Source organism: Pelodiscus sinensis, chromosome 1 (genome assembly GCF_052426305.1).
Source record: "Pelodiscus sinensis isolate ZL-2025 chromosome 1, ASM5242630v1, whole genome shotgun sequence".
Classification (NCBI taxonomy): domain Eukaryota; kingdom Metazoa; phylum Chordata; order Testudines; family Trionychidae; genus Pelodiscus; species Pelodiscus sinensis.
Window position 1 is genome coordinate 202,743,199 of NC_143052.1, and position 14,083 is coordinate 202,757,281.

Sequence of the window (14,083 nt, forward strand, 5' to 3'; positions counted from 1 at the left end):
AAAAGAAAATTAACGCTAGATATAATACAAACATACACATTCACACTAAATATTTTTACTAACACACAGTTGAGTGAATAAGTTGTTCCCTTACTTGTCAGAAAAAGTTTGTGTTTTTCCCAAGCAAAAATAAATAATTCTTCTTCGAGTAATGTCCCTGCAGGTGCTTCACTATTGGTGTCGGGCTCATCCCGGCACTGCAGATTGATGATCTTTCAAGCAGTATCTGGTCAGGCCACGCATGCGCAGTATGCAGTGCTACCTGATACTGCATACTGCCCTTGGTCACAGACAGAGTCCAATCCTCTCTTTCTCTCACAATCCTGTAGATAAGAAATTAGTGTGTAGTTAGTTAAGAATTATAGTTATAATTGTTTCTTTTTTTAATTTGTTCTTTAAAAAAAACCCTGCTTCTTATTTAAATAGTTACCGTGTCAGAGACAGTGCAGTTACAACTGACCCTCATACCAGTTCCTCAAAAAAAATAAAAAAATAAATAAAGAACAAGGGAAAGACAGACTTAATACCTAACAAACAAAACAACAAGAGGCTATCAAAATGCCCGGCTTTCCTGGGGTTAAAAAAATGCTACAAATGTCCCAATGATCTATGCCCATATTTGATGGCCACAGGTCATGCATTTGCTGGTTGGGAGAGACACACGTTCCTCAGAAGTGTGTTCACTGCAGCAGCCTTATGACCAGGTCCCAGAGGGACAGGGAGCTTAGACTCCACATGTTATTCTGTGATAAGGCACTAGAGCCACAAACAGCCAAAGAGGGGAGTTCTCAGCAAGAGACTGCTACTAAACAAAGGAAATGGAAGGGCTTGCCCTAATCTTTGCCACTCAGTCTCTACCTCCCAGTATTAGCAAGGGAGACAAGCCAGGCACCTTCAGCACTGGATGATCCTGTGCTACACGGTAGCGAAGCTGAAACAGAAAAGTCCACAACCCTCAGCACCAATGAGATTGGACATCCATGAACCGGACAAAGCACCGACACCAGTTACACCACAGGTGCCGACCGAAACACCGGCACCGATGAAGGCGAAGTCAAAATCAGCCAGACTGTAAGAAGTCATACTTCATTCAACTACCGATTTTATTGTGCTCCCCCCGTCACCTCTACAACTCTCAACAATATAAGTTCCTTCCGATTTCTACTTGACAGTTATACCCAATGGATACTCACATTGGCCTGAGCGCCAATATTCGACCTCCGATGGTGGAGGAGGGGGACCTGGGCCCGCCCACGCTCCCGAGTCCCAGCCCAGTGGTAGGGAGCCTGACTCCCTACCCTAGCAAAAGGGGAAGAAGCCCCTAAACTCATTTGCTCGCGGGCTCCGCGATCCTACCCTGGGCCACTTCCTACCTTTGCCGTCTGAGTTATTTACTCTCTTTCCATTGAGGAAAAGGCGGGGGTGGGGTGTCTCCTCGCCTCCCTGGTGGACTTCCTCCTCCCGTCCCTATGTTCTTGCCAGCACTTATTCCCTGCCTCAGCGCTCAGAGGGTGATGTCATGCCAATTCCCCCTCCCCTTTCCCCTTACTTCCTCTCCGGCACTGGTTTGACATCACGCCACATTGGCGTATGATGTCATCCCCCAGCGCCATGCTTGTGGCTGCTCCTGGGGCTCTTGCTCTCTGCGCGGCCCTTCCCCCAGCTCCGAGCGGGGTTTCAAAGTCCAGCCCCACTGCTTCTGACCCACGGGTGCCAACTGGCCTCGGCTCTGGAGATTCCTCCGGCACCGGTGAGAGCGGGGTTGCTTTACCCCACCACACAGACCATTGACTCACTCTCACAGCCCAGAATGGAGGCCTTCCCCATTGGCACCGATGCACCCTCCAGCAGGCTCACCTGCATTGATACCATGGGAACACTCTTCTTGTTGCCACGTCTCTGCCTATAGTCCTCCTTATTGTCAAAGCCATGACACCGCAGTGCCAAGAGAGAGAAGGTGTTAGAGATCATCACATGATAGCTTTCACAGGCAATGCTCTCAGCCACCATCCAGACATGTCCCTCAGTCACTGAAATTGCCAGTCCTTTCACAGTACGTTGATTACGAGGACAACCACAGGAGTGTATTCTCCTTCCAACACTTCTCCCTAGCTAGACCAACTATGCCCCACGGGCAGCACCAATCACACTATTCTCGCTATACTTCGTGGTATCCGGAATGCTCCTGTCACATTCATTACTCATTCCGGTGATCCCCACCTCCTATACATAACGCTTCATAGAGAGGGTGCCCGAACAACATCAGGACATGGCTTTTTACTCAAAGTATTTCCTTACTGAAAAGGAGGTTGGAGACCCATCCTAGACCTATGCCACCTAAACACATACCTCCGCAAACAACAATTCAGGATAATTATGCTCACCCCATGAATGGATTATGCTCACCCCATGAATGGAGATGAGCTCCGCCGTAGGCCAGGTGGTCCTTGCATCTGTGCATAACTCAGAATCCAAAGCCCACCTGCCACGCTGTGAGTTTCCTTCAGAGTCACCAATAGTGGAGCTCCCATGGGGACATCACTCGAAGAAGAAAGGGAAGTTACTCACCTTGTGCAGTAATGACAGTTTTTTGAGATGCGTGTCCCCGTGGGTGCTCCACGACCCACCCTTCCTTCCCCACTTCATCAGATCTATTCCACACAAACTGGTGGTTACAATGAAAACTGAGGAGAGTCGGGCCACATGCGCGAAGTCCAGAGCCATGAACTGTACACACCACGTACTGTGCATGCACGGCCTGACCAGATACTGCTTGAAAGATCTCTGATATGCAGCACTGGGATGAGCCCAATACCAACAGTGACGCATCCATGGGGACACACATCTCAAAGAACTGCCGTTATTGCACAAGGTGAGTAACTTCCCTTTAATAATAAATGACAGCCTACCACCATTCTGTGCTATCTTCTGTTTTTTGAAGCCCATGAAATCTCTTTGAGCTCTGAGCGCATTGGGACATCATTTTTAATAGTCATCTGATCAAGAAATAGCATGCCAGTACCACTCCACTACTAACTGCCACTACACTAACTTTATAGTTGTTGTAACCTCATAGGTGAGATCCTGCATTCAAAAATCCAGATTCTGAGCAATAGAGGAGCAAGGCTCAGAAAAGAAAGCTAAGGAAAAGAGAAATCACTTGATTTTGTGCCCATCTAATCTACTGTTGCAGTTGAAGTGCTTGTGTTGTTCACAAGCCTATGACCCCAACAACCAAGTGCTGAAAGTTGTTGTCAGGCTATAGAGGTAGTGTAGCCAAACCTCTTTTCCTTAGTTGTGTTTCTTACAATAGCTGGAGGTAAGATAGGTGACTTATGAATTACTAGAGTGCTGATCTCTCAGGGATTTACTGGAGCAGATATGTGCACCCATCCTAGTAAGTATTTGCATGTGTATACCTACAGTCAAAATGTAACAATACTGCCCCATACTTTTTCATTGCAATTCAAGCCAGATATTTCTTCCAACAATTTTTGTTCTCTTCTATAAATGCTGTCCCATTTCTCTCTGTCATTCTGACAATAATACAGGCAATCCCCAGGTTACGCGGATCTGACTTATGTCGGATCCGCACTTACGAATGGGGCTTTTCTCGCCCCGGAGGACGCGGGCGGCAGGACCGCCCAGACATGCTGCGGTCCCGCCACCCACGTCTTCTGGGGCGAGAAAAGCTGCTCCGCGTCTCCCTGGTCTGCTGGGCCCAGCCCCCAGCAGACCAGGGAGACGTGGAGCAAAGCCGCGGAGGACTCGGGCGGGGGGACCGCAGGCGCATCTGGGCGGTCTCCCCACCCGGGTCCTCCGCGGCTTTGCTCCACGTCTCCCTGGTCTGCTAGGGGTGGGGGCCCAGCAGACCAGGGAGACGCAGAGGACCCGGGCGGCAGACCGTGGTGCGTCTTGGTCCCGCCGCCTGCGTCTCCCTGGTCTGCGGGGGGGGGGGGGCGACGACCCAGCTAGTGCTCCCCCCCTCCCCAGCAGACCAGGCTTTTCTTGGGACGCCTGTGGTAGAGCAGCTGGGGCGCTGCCAGTTGGTCCCGCAGCGCCACTCTCAGCACTACTGGACCAACCCGGCAGCACTCCAGCTGCTCTGCCCCAGACGTCCTGATTCAGCCGCTGCTGGTCAGTTTCAGCAGCGGCTGAATCAGGACGCCTGGGGCAGAGCAGCTGGGGTGCTGCTGGGCTGGTCCAGTAGCGCCAAGGAGCGGCTCTACTGGAGCAACCCAGCAGCACCCCAGCTGCTCTGCCCCAGGCGTCCCCAAGTCAGCCGCTGCTGAAACTGACCAGCGGCTGACTACAGGAAGCCCGAGGCAGAGCTGCTCTGCCCCGGGCTTCCTGGAATCAGCCGCTGATCAATTTCAGCAGCAGCTGACTTGGGAACGCCTGGGGTTCTTAAGTTGAATCTGTATGTAAGTCAGAACTGGTGTCCAGATTCAGCCTATTGAATCTGATCAGCGGCTGATTCCAGGAAGCCCGGGGCAGAGCAACTTTGCCTCGGGCTTCCTGTAGTCAGCCGCTGGTCAGTTTCAGCAGCGGCTGAATCTGGACGCCAGTTCCAACTTACATACAGATTCAACTTAAGAACAAACCTACAGTCCCTATCTTGTACGTAACCCGGGGACTGCCTGTATACCCAGAACTGAGCATTATTCCCTGACTTTACTGTCCCAGTAAGCAATGGGTCTACATTTTATTTTAAAAGGATTTAAACTGAAATGCCCATCCTGGCTGTTGGAGGTCCTACCGTAATGAAGATACATAATTAGAAATATACAAGTGAATCAAAAAAGTCCATACAAAACCACCAGAGTATTCACCATTTATAATATATGTCTGGGATTAGTGAAATCATAGAATCATAGAACTGGAAGAGACCTCAGAAGGTCATCAAGTCCAGCCCCCTGCTCTAGGCAGGACCAATTCCAACTAAAATACAAATATTTTAGATATAAATCTGGGTTTGAGAGGAAAGATTATTTTGGGGTTTGGATATTTTGGTACAAATTTATGCATTAAAATGTATGGTCTCATTAGCTTTTTATTATCATATCACATAATAAAATTACCTGAATGATGACTGAGGCTATGTCTAGACTACAGGCTTCTTTCGGAAGAAACTTTTTCTGGAAGAGATCTTCCAGAAAAACTTCTTTCAAAAGAGAGCATCCACACAGCAAAAGTGCATCGAAAAAGTGATTTTTCGAAAAATAGCATCCACATTGATTGGCTGCTATCTCGCATTTAAGTTGTGATTACTATGGAGTGACCAATAGGGCACATGTGCTTTTTCCTGGAGGCCTCTTCTTTCGAAAAAAACCCTCTTCCCAATCCACACATGCCTTTTTCCAAAAGAGTTCTTTCGGAACAAGGCTTCTTCCTCATAGAAAGAGGTTCACCATTGTCAGAAAAATCCCTGTGTTCTTCTGACTTTCTGTTGAAAGAATGCAATTGCAGCGTGGACGTAAGTATAGTTTTTCCAGAAAAAATGGCCATTTTTCTAGAATAACTCTGCATTGTAGACATACCTTGAGACTTAAGCCGTTATTATTATAGCCCGGAGAGTGAGGGTCAACAGTTCCAGTGGTTTTTTAAACCTTTTATTTTCTTGAAAAATATTATTCCTAAGGTTAGAAATGACTGTGCTATCTGATAACTGAAAACAGATCTACACAGGTTTGTACATAAATCTGTCTCATTGAACAGGAAAAAAATTGTACTTTACAATAGTAGACTTAGTTGCGTAAGACCACACATTGTTAACACCCTGAAGTCTTTCAGTTAGCATAGCTTTAAAATATACATCAAGAATTAATACCTTTATTCAGCAGACATGCTCTTGCATTGTTCTTACCACACTTGTTGCAAGGGTTATTAAGAGAACAATACAGGGAAGGGGGAGAACTCAGCTACATGAGGGAACTGACATAAAATAGCAATTAAGCATGCAGAATGAATTGTTTGATTGTACTTCAAACCAGGTAACACGTAAGAGAAAAACTAAAAAACAACAAATAGTCTAACACTTTAAAGACTAACAAAACATGTAGATGGTATCATGAGCTTTTGTGGGCACAGCCCACTTCTTCAGATATCCGGTCATCTGAAGAAGTGGGCTGTGCCCACGAAAACTCATGATACCATCTACATTTTCGTTACTCTTTAAAGTGCTTCCAGACTATTCATTGTTTTTCCTGTTACAGACTAACTTGGCTACCCCTCTGTAACTTCTTAAAATAATTACATTTGGCAAGAGGAGAAATAGGGGATCTAAATTAGAGATGTATGAGCTTTAAACATCAAAACTTACAGAAGTTACTTGTATAACTATTTTAGTGTGTTAGAGGATTTTTTTCATACTAAATTGGCTTTATCGTGGTTTTCAAAACATGAAAAGAACTGTGAAGCAATAATTATTATATGAGGAGTTCTGCCCGAGATGTATGAAAAAACCTGTTTAAAAGGGCTTTAAATGGCAAATTACAATATTCATTGGTTGACAAACATCACAGATGATTCAGTATTGAATTTCTTCTGGTTCAATCTATAGCTAATTTATATAGATCAGATTGAAAAGGGATAGCAGACTGATTGTTTTTATTCTCAAGTCTTACCAAACCAAGAACAGTCATAAGCACTGTTTCTGTACTTATGAATTTTAAATAACACTGCCACTCTAGCACTTCTCTATTTTTTTATATCTGTACAGAAAGTGAAACCATAAAACTTTTATATGTACCAGGGATTAAATTCTGCCTTCACTGATGTTAATGGGAATTTTGTGTTGAATTCAGTGGGCCCAACATTTCACATCAATTTTCTATACATAACAAGGACCTGATTGTACAATTTGTACTCACATAAATACTGCCATTATGGCTTTGTCTGTACTAGGTGATCTGAGCCATTGGTGGCCTGGTTGTTGTAGCTACAGACCAGTGGAAAACCCCTAGCACAGATTTAGATACACTTTGCACTGATTCAACTGGTTCATACTGTTCCAGTACTAGACAAATAATGGCAAAATCCTCAGTATAGACAAGGCCTATGTGATCACTAGTGTAAGTGTTGTATGATCTTGCCCCAAAAATGGAGATTGACATTAATATTTTTATTAAAACTTAGATAACTTTAATTAACATAGCTTCATGGGTAAAATATTTCCAAGTTTCAGGAAACAATGAGCTACAATAGAACCTTAGACTTACAAACTCACTAGTCAACCACAAATTATCTATTATTTCTCAAAGTAAAAATATATTAGAATTAAATATCACAGCATGTTTGTATGCCAGTGTTGGCCTAAACTCAGAAATAAAGAAATTCACTATTATTTCAGATCAACTTAGAGAGTGATTAATCAATTTAAAATAAAAGAACTGATATTAGTTGTGGTGTTTTTGCCATAATTGCAACTGTAATTTTTAGCCACCAATTAAAATAATGCAACACAAGGTAAGTTTAGTTATAAGATATGCACACACTTCGAGGACAGTATGAGTTATTGCCCAGTGCTTTTAATTGTACATAGTGTAATTAGTTCACAATAACGATATCCCCAGAGGGTAGTTGAACAGTTTGGGAAAAAATAACTTTAGTGTTGAATAAATAATTATGTGAAGCTTATTGTGATCATTGCAAAATCCCAATCACAGCAAGGAGGCTTCAGATGAGAGAAACTTGATGTAACCAATTTAGCACATTACAGACTTGGGGAAATAATTAGGAAGTTCCTCCAGTTTTACAGAGTAAGGTTACAAAACTCTCAGCTCCTGCTGTTGCAGTATATGTCTGTAATAAAAGATAGCTTGCCATATCATTAACTTGAAAATTGTATTTAAGAAAAGCAGGCAATTTCCCCCACTAGTCCTTTAAGTCTTCTGAAAATAGCCTCACAGTCAGCCATTCTAGACAGAATCATACAATTTTTACCCATATCAGGTAAAATAGGCTGAGGCTCAGTGGGATGTTTTTAAAATACCATATTTCACAGGAAAGTGTGCAATATATTAACCATGTCTTCATTTTATGCATTTTTTGTTTTCTCTGGTTCTGATGTGAAGCCAGTCTCCTAAAATGACTGGATAATGAAAGCAAATTAATGTTAATATGTCTGTTTAGAAAGAGCATTCATCTCTCTCTCTCTCTCTCTCTCTTTCTCTCTCTCTCTATATATATATATGCACAGAGAGAGATAAAAAATACTCTATTTTTAGTACAATAGAGGTGCTATAAAATATATTTGCCTAATTTAAACCATGTGTCTTTTCCACAAGTTGGGACAAATCCATCCATCTACATGCAAATCATGGGCATACTCAAAAACTTGGTTTCCTTTCCTCAGGTAATCCTCGCTACATTCACTTATTCAGGTTTTTTTAAATTAGTGAAATTGGAAACCTTTGTAGTTCTAAATTCCATACACTGACTGCAATGACCTTCCTTCATGCCAGTTTTTCCTGAATGTCTTCCTGAATAACTATCAGTTTCTTTATCCCTCTCTTAATCTGAGTAAAAGTAGTTTGAAAACATAATACTGTTTTGTCCACAAAAACAGTATATTAACACTTAAAAAAACAAGAAAAAATAGTAGCTAAGAAAATGTATTCTTGTCCTCCCTCAGATCTCTCTGCTTGTATCATGTGTCCCTGGCCCCCACCCTTTGTCTGTTTTGTGTGTCTGCAGATTTAGCTCTTTGTGTTTGCATAGTGGCCATATGATAATATAAAAATAAATAAAATTAATTCAGATTACAGATTAAGTCATACCACTTTTCAATTTTTATGTAATGGTGTTCAGAATTGATTTCTGATTCTACACCGACCACATCACACTCCAGAGTAACCTTCAAGGTAACTTAAGACAGTGGCTGTATAACATCATCTTGCCTTGGCAGCTCATTTTATCATTCTCAATGTCAGCTTCTACACACATGCCACATTCATTTGATACTATCATTTCATGTGGCTCAGGTTCTTAGAATTATCTCATAAGAACATAAGAACAGTCATACTGGGTCAGACCAAAGGACCATCAAGCCCAGTATCCTGTCTTCCAATAGTAGCCAATGCCAGATGCCCTAGAGCAGTGGTTCCCAACCTTTTTTATACCACGGACCAGCAAACTCATTCAAAACCTTTTGGCAGACCAGCACGGAAACAGTTGCATATTCATTATGATAATTAATTTATATGAATATTTATTTTGGTAATTAATGTAAAGTGATCACGTGCTGTTTTATATTTTATCTGTACACACGTAATACATGCCATTGTGTGGCTGGGAAGATCAAAATCATGCATTCTTAAATGGATGGCATGCTTTGCAGAATAGTTCTAGTTTTCACTAATTTTAGGAGAGAGGCAAAGGAGTAGAGTAGGCTGGGCAGGAAAAGGGGGGCTATGGGCAAGAGGAAGAAGGGAGGGAAACAAAAGAAAAGGGGGACCAAGCCAGGGAGAGTATAGGCTGAAAGTGGTGGGGCACTGATTCTGGCTTGAAGGGCTTTTCCTGGCTTGTCCCCTCAACACATGGCAGCCAGCTGGGTATTAATGGCCCCTGCTCAGCCCCAGTTGCCTCACCAGGTGGTCCCCAAGCCAGCTCCCAGGGCTCAGCGGGGCCAAGAAGCCCTGCTCTGCCACATGTCCCAGCCACCTCCAGAGCAGGCCTGGTCCTGGAGCAAACCCAATCTGCCACACGGCCAAGCCAGCCCTGGAGGAACCCTAACCTCCAGAGGAGCTCTGGCCGCCTGAAGGAGCCCTGCTCTGCCACACGGCCCAGCTGCCACAGAGCAGTCCCACTCGACCATGTGGGCTGGCTGCCCCAGGAGCAGCTCAGCCATGCAACCCTGCTGGCCAGGCCATGTGGCTGCCATGGAGCTGGAACCAGGGCCATGGTGACAGCCTCACTGTGGCTCAGCTGAGGCATGGCCTAGCAGAGTGCCATGGCTTGGTAGGCAGGGGGTTGCAGCCTGTCATCAGTCTGCGGACTTGTAGTTGGGAACCACTGCCCCAGAGGTAGTGAACAGAAATAGGTAATCACCAAGTGTTCCTTCTCCTGACATCCATTTCCAGCCCCTGACGAACAGAGGCTAAGGATACCCTTCCTGCCCATTCTGACCAATAAGTATTGATGGACCTAACCTCCATGAATTTATATAGTTCTTTTTTGAAACCTGTTAAAGTCCTGGTCTTCACAACATCATTTGGCAAGGAGTTCCACAAGTTGACTGTATGCTGTGTGAAGAAAAACTTCCTTTTTGTTTGTTTTAGAACTGCTACAGGCCATCTGCGCTATAAGTCACCCAGGTGTATGTCGGTTCCACACTAACATAGATAATTAATTTAGGAACTGCATGGCTGTGTCTACATTGGCATGATTTTGCGCAAAAACAGTTGCTTTTGTGCAAAAACTTGCTGCCTGTCTATACTGGCCGTGAGTTCTTGCGCAAGTACACTGACGTTCTAATGTGTGAAATCAGTGTTTCTTGCACAAGAACTATGATGCTCCCGCTCAGGAATAAGCCCTCTTGCACAACTGTTCTTCCACAAGAGGCCAGTGTACACAGGCAACATGAATTTCTTGTGCAAGAAAGCCCTGTGGTCAAAATGGCCATCAGAGCTTTCTTGCGCAAGAGAGCGTCTACACTGGCATGGATGCTCTTGCACAAAAGCACATCTCTTGAGCAAATGCACATGCCAGTGTAGACGTTCTCTTCTGGAAGAGTTTTTGCACAAGTACTCTTCCTCAAAAGAGTTCTTGCACAAGATCATGCCAGTGTAGACCTAGCCTTTTGTTATAAGTCCTCCCATTCTCTGATCTTATGTCTCTCCAAAAAAATGGAAAAATTTGCTCAAATGCAAGTCAGGCGCTTGAACACAAATCAAAGATAGCAGCCAACTCATGTGCTGTAGAGACATGAAGCTGAAGTCTTTGCTAGTGCAGTGCACTCCCCCGCTCCCTCTTAAAGAGACAGAGCTTTTTTGCAGCAGGATTTTTTTTTTTTTTTGCGCTCAATGAAAAGCGGCACTGAGTCATTTTTGTTGTTGTTGCTTAACAAATCATGGTGGGGCCTTTTTATTTTTTTAGACAACCCTTGGGGTTTCGTGGCCAAATAAAATTGGGAAACATTATGCTAGTGTATTGTAGTGAAAATCCACTTGCTATGAAAAACTATGTGAAATCTTGGCTTCCTGTTATTTGGAAATCCCACAGAAAGGCCTGGATGATCAGGCAGCTTTTCTGTGAATGTTTATGGATTATTTTGTTCCAAAAATGAAAAAGTATTGCAAGGAGAATAATCTTACATTCAAGATTTCCTCATCCTAGACAATGTTAGCATCTATGACCTGGATTTTGAATCCCTCTGTCCTAACATCAAGGTTGTTTTTATGCCACCAAGGATAACCTCACTCAAGAAGCAGATGGACTAGGAGGTTATCACAAACTTCAAAGCCTATTTTTTGTGGAGGACATTCCGCAGACTTCTTTGGGAAACTGATGGAGAAGGAAAACTCACTGTCCAGGAATTTTGGAAGAAATTCAACATCATGGGTGCTGTTATGATCATCAGTGCTGCCTGGCGAGAAGTCTCCAATTGGTTATTGAACAGTGTCTGGAAGAACTTGTACCCTGATGCTGTGCATGACTTCTTAGGCTTTCCGGAAGCCCTCATACATAAGGAAATTGTCCAACTAGCAAAGGAGGCTAGATTTCAGGAAGTCGAAGAGGACAATGTGAAAGAGTTGTTAGAATCTCATTCTTTGCCTCTCAATAACAAGGATCTCGCGGAGTTGGATAAACAGCGCCACGAAGAAGATAGTGTTGATGAAGATGAGGATAAAGATAAAGAAGCAGATGCTGGCCTCACAATCCCTGTCCTCTGATGTATATTTGATCTATGTGAGGCGATGATGGATATTCTTAAGGAATGCAACCATCTTGTTGATTGTTCTTCAAGAGCAGCAGCAATCATGACAAGATAGCTTGTCATGTTACAGACAGATTTTAGATGTGAAATTTAAGCACACCAAGCAAACAACACTGGGCACTTTCTTTATTAAAAAGGTAGAAAGGGATCCCAAAGCATTCACAGATGAGCTTCAACCTAGGACTTTCTGGCATTAAAAAGCAGAAAAAAACTCATGCAGCAACCATTGAATAGCCTTGAGAAGTCGTGATGTTGTTTGTTATTGACACTGATGCAGCAGGTGTTGCTGACTTACCAATCATTGAGCTGGTGGATGTTCTGATGTTGAGATGGCTGTTGATCATTCTCTACCTGCTTCCCCATCTTCATCCTCATCCTCATCCTCATCCTCATCCTCCAACTAATTCTCCATCAGTAACAACAAGCAAAAATATCACCTTCTCAAGGTCAGATTATTTTATTAAAAACTACACTAGGATGTCATAATATCATGTTTAAGTGTTGTTAAAATCAGAATTGTGGCATTTCATAAGTTCTGGAACCTAACCTCTCCTTATTCCATTGATTCTTATGGAATAGAATTCCCCATCTTGTGTCTTTAAGGTGACATAAAGACTGTTCCAAAATGCATTCTCTCCCCCTATTTACATTAATTCTTATGGGGAAAAATTCCCCACTTTATGTTGTTTTGCTATAAGTCCACGTTTTTTGGAATGTATCTTGGATGTATAGCGAGAATATTCTGTACCTCTTAATTTCAAATGGTGAACCCTTCTTCTTAAGTGATGGGAACAAGTAAATATCTTTTCCTTATTCACTTTCTCTATACTTGTCATGATTTCATAGACCTCTATTATATACCCCCTTAGTCTCTTCTTTCCTAAACTCAAAAGTCCCAGTCTTTTTAATCTCTCTTTCTATATCTTTGCTGAGATGAGGCAACCACATCTGTATGCAGTATTCAACATGTGGGCATACCATGCATTTATATAGAGGCAATAACATATTTTCCGTCTTATTCTCTATCCCTCTTTAAATGATTCCTAATATTCTGTTTGCTTTTTTGATTGCTGCTTTTTTGACTGCTGTTTTTAGAGAACTATCCACAGTGACTCCAAGATATCTCTCTTGAGTGGTTATCGCTAAATTAGTCCAATTCATTTAGTATGTGTAGTTGGGATCAGTTTTTCCCATATACATTACTTTGCATTTATCAACATTAAAATTCATTTGCCATTTTGTTGTCCAATCACCTACTTTTGTAAGATCCTTTTGAAGCTCTTCATAGTCTGCTTTGGTCTTAAATATTCTTGAGCAGTTTAGTATAATCTGAAAATTTTGGCACCTCACCGTTTCTGCTACTGCTAGGTCTTGCTGCAGTGGACCAGATCTCAGGTACATGATTAGACTTACAAGTCTTCAGTGTATGCCTCAGAAATAGTTTAGCAATAACAATATCTAGCTCTTACATAGCAAGTTTAATTTATAGCTTCCAAAGTACATTATAAAGAAGGTACACATCATTTTCCACATTGAGAAACTGAGGCATAGAGAGGGGAAGTGATTTGCTAAAGGTCACTCAGCCAAAGAGTAACAGAGCTGGCTTGAGGACTCAGAGGACCTGAGGTTAGACTGCATTGCCTTCAATATGATTGCTCATTTATCCCAAATACCCTCTTTCTCAGTAATTTAGCTACCTAGATCAGATCATGACTGTGCACAGTGTTCCTGCCAGTAAATGTACTACAGGACATTCTCTTCAGATAGGTTGATTCTGTTGGTTACATTCCCATAAATTGTCCAGTTACCTTGTGTGGACGTATATCTTTTCAAGATTAAATGTAAATAGAAATTTGTCACCCCATCTGAAAATTGTAACAATGATTTATATATGTAGGATCTTTATGAATTAGTAACTTATCAGTGCCGTGTAATTGATCCAGTTACTTCCTGTTTTCACAGCAATAGTGTTTTCTCATTGTCTCACTTCTGCAGGATGTCTTCCTTATGGTGCAGTTTTATCTTTTATCTGTTTTGTTTCTCTATCCATCTACTTATCCTGGTCTTCAAATATTTAAATCCAGAATATGGTAGCATACAATAAGAACCGTGAGTCCTATGAGTCATAGATTAATATTTGGATCA

General features: G+C 42.6%; 1 protein-coding gene across 1 annotated transcript in view; it reads left to right on the forward strand.

Moving 5' to 3' along the window:
- CFAP47 (cilia and flagella associated protein 47) overlaps window positions 1–14,083 on the forward strand; it is a 651,639-nt gene that overhangs the window by 549,815 nt on the left and 87,741 nt on the right. The gene's annotated exons all lie outside the window — the stretch shown is intronic.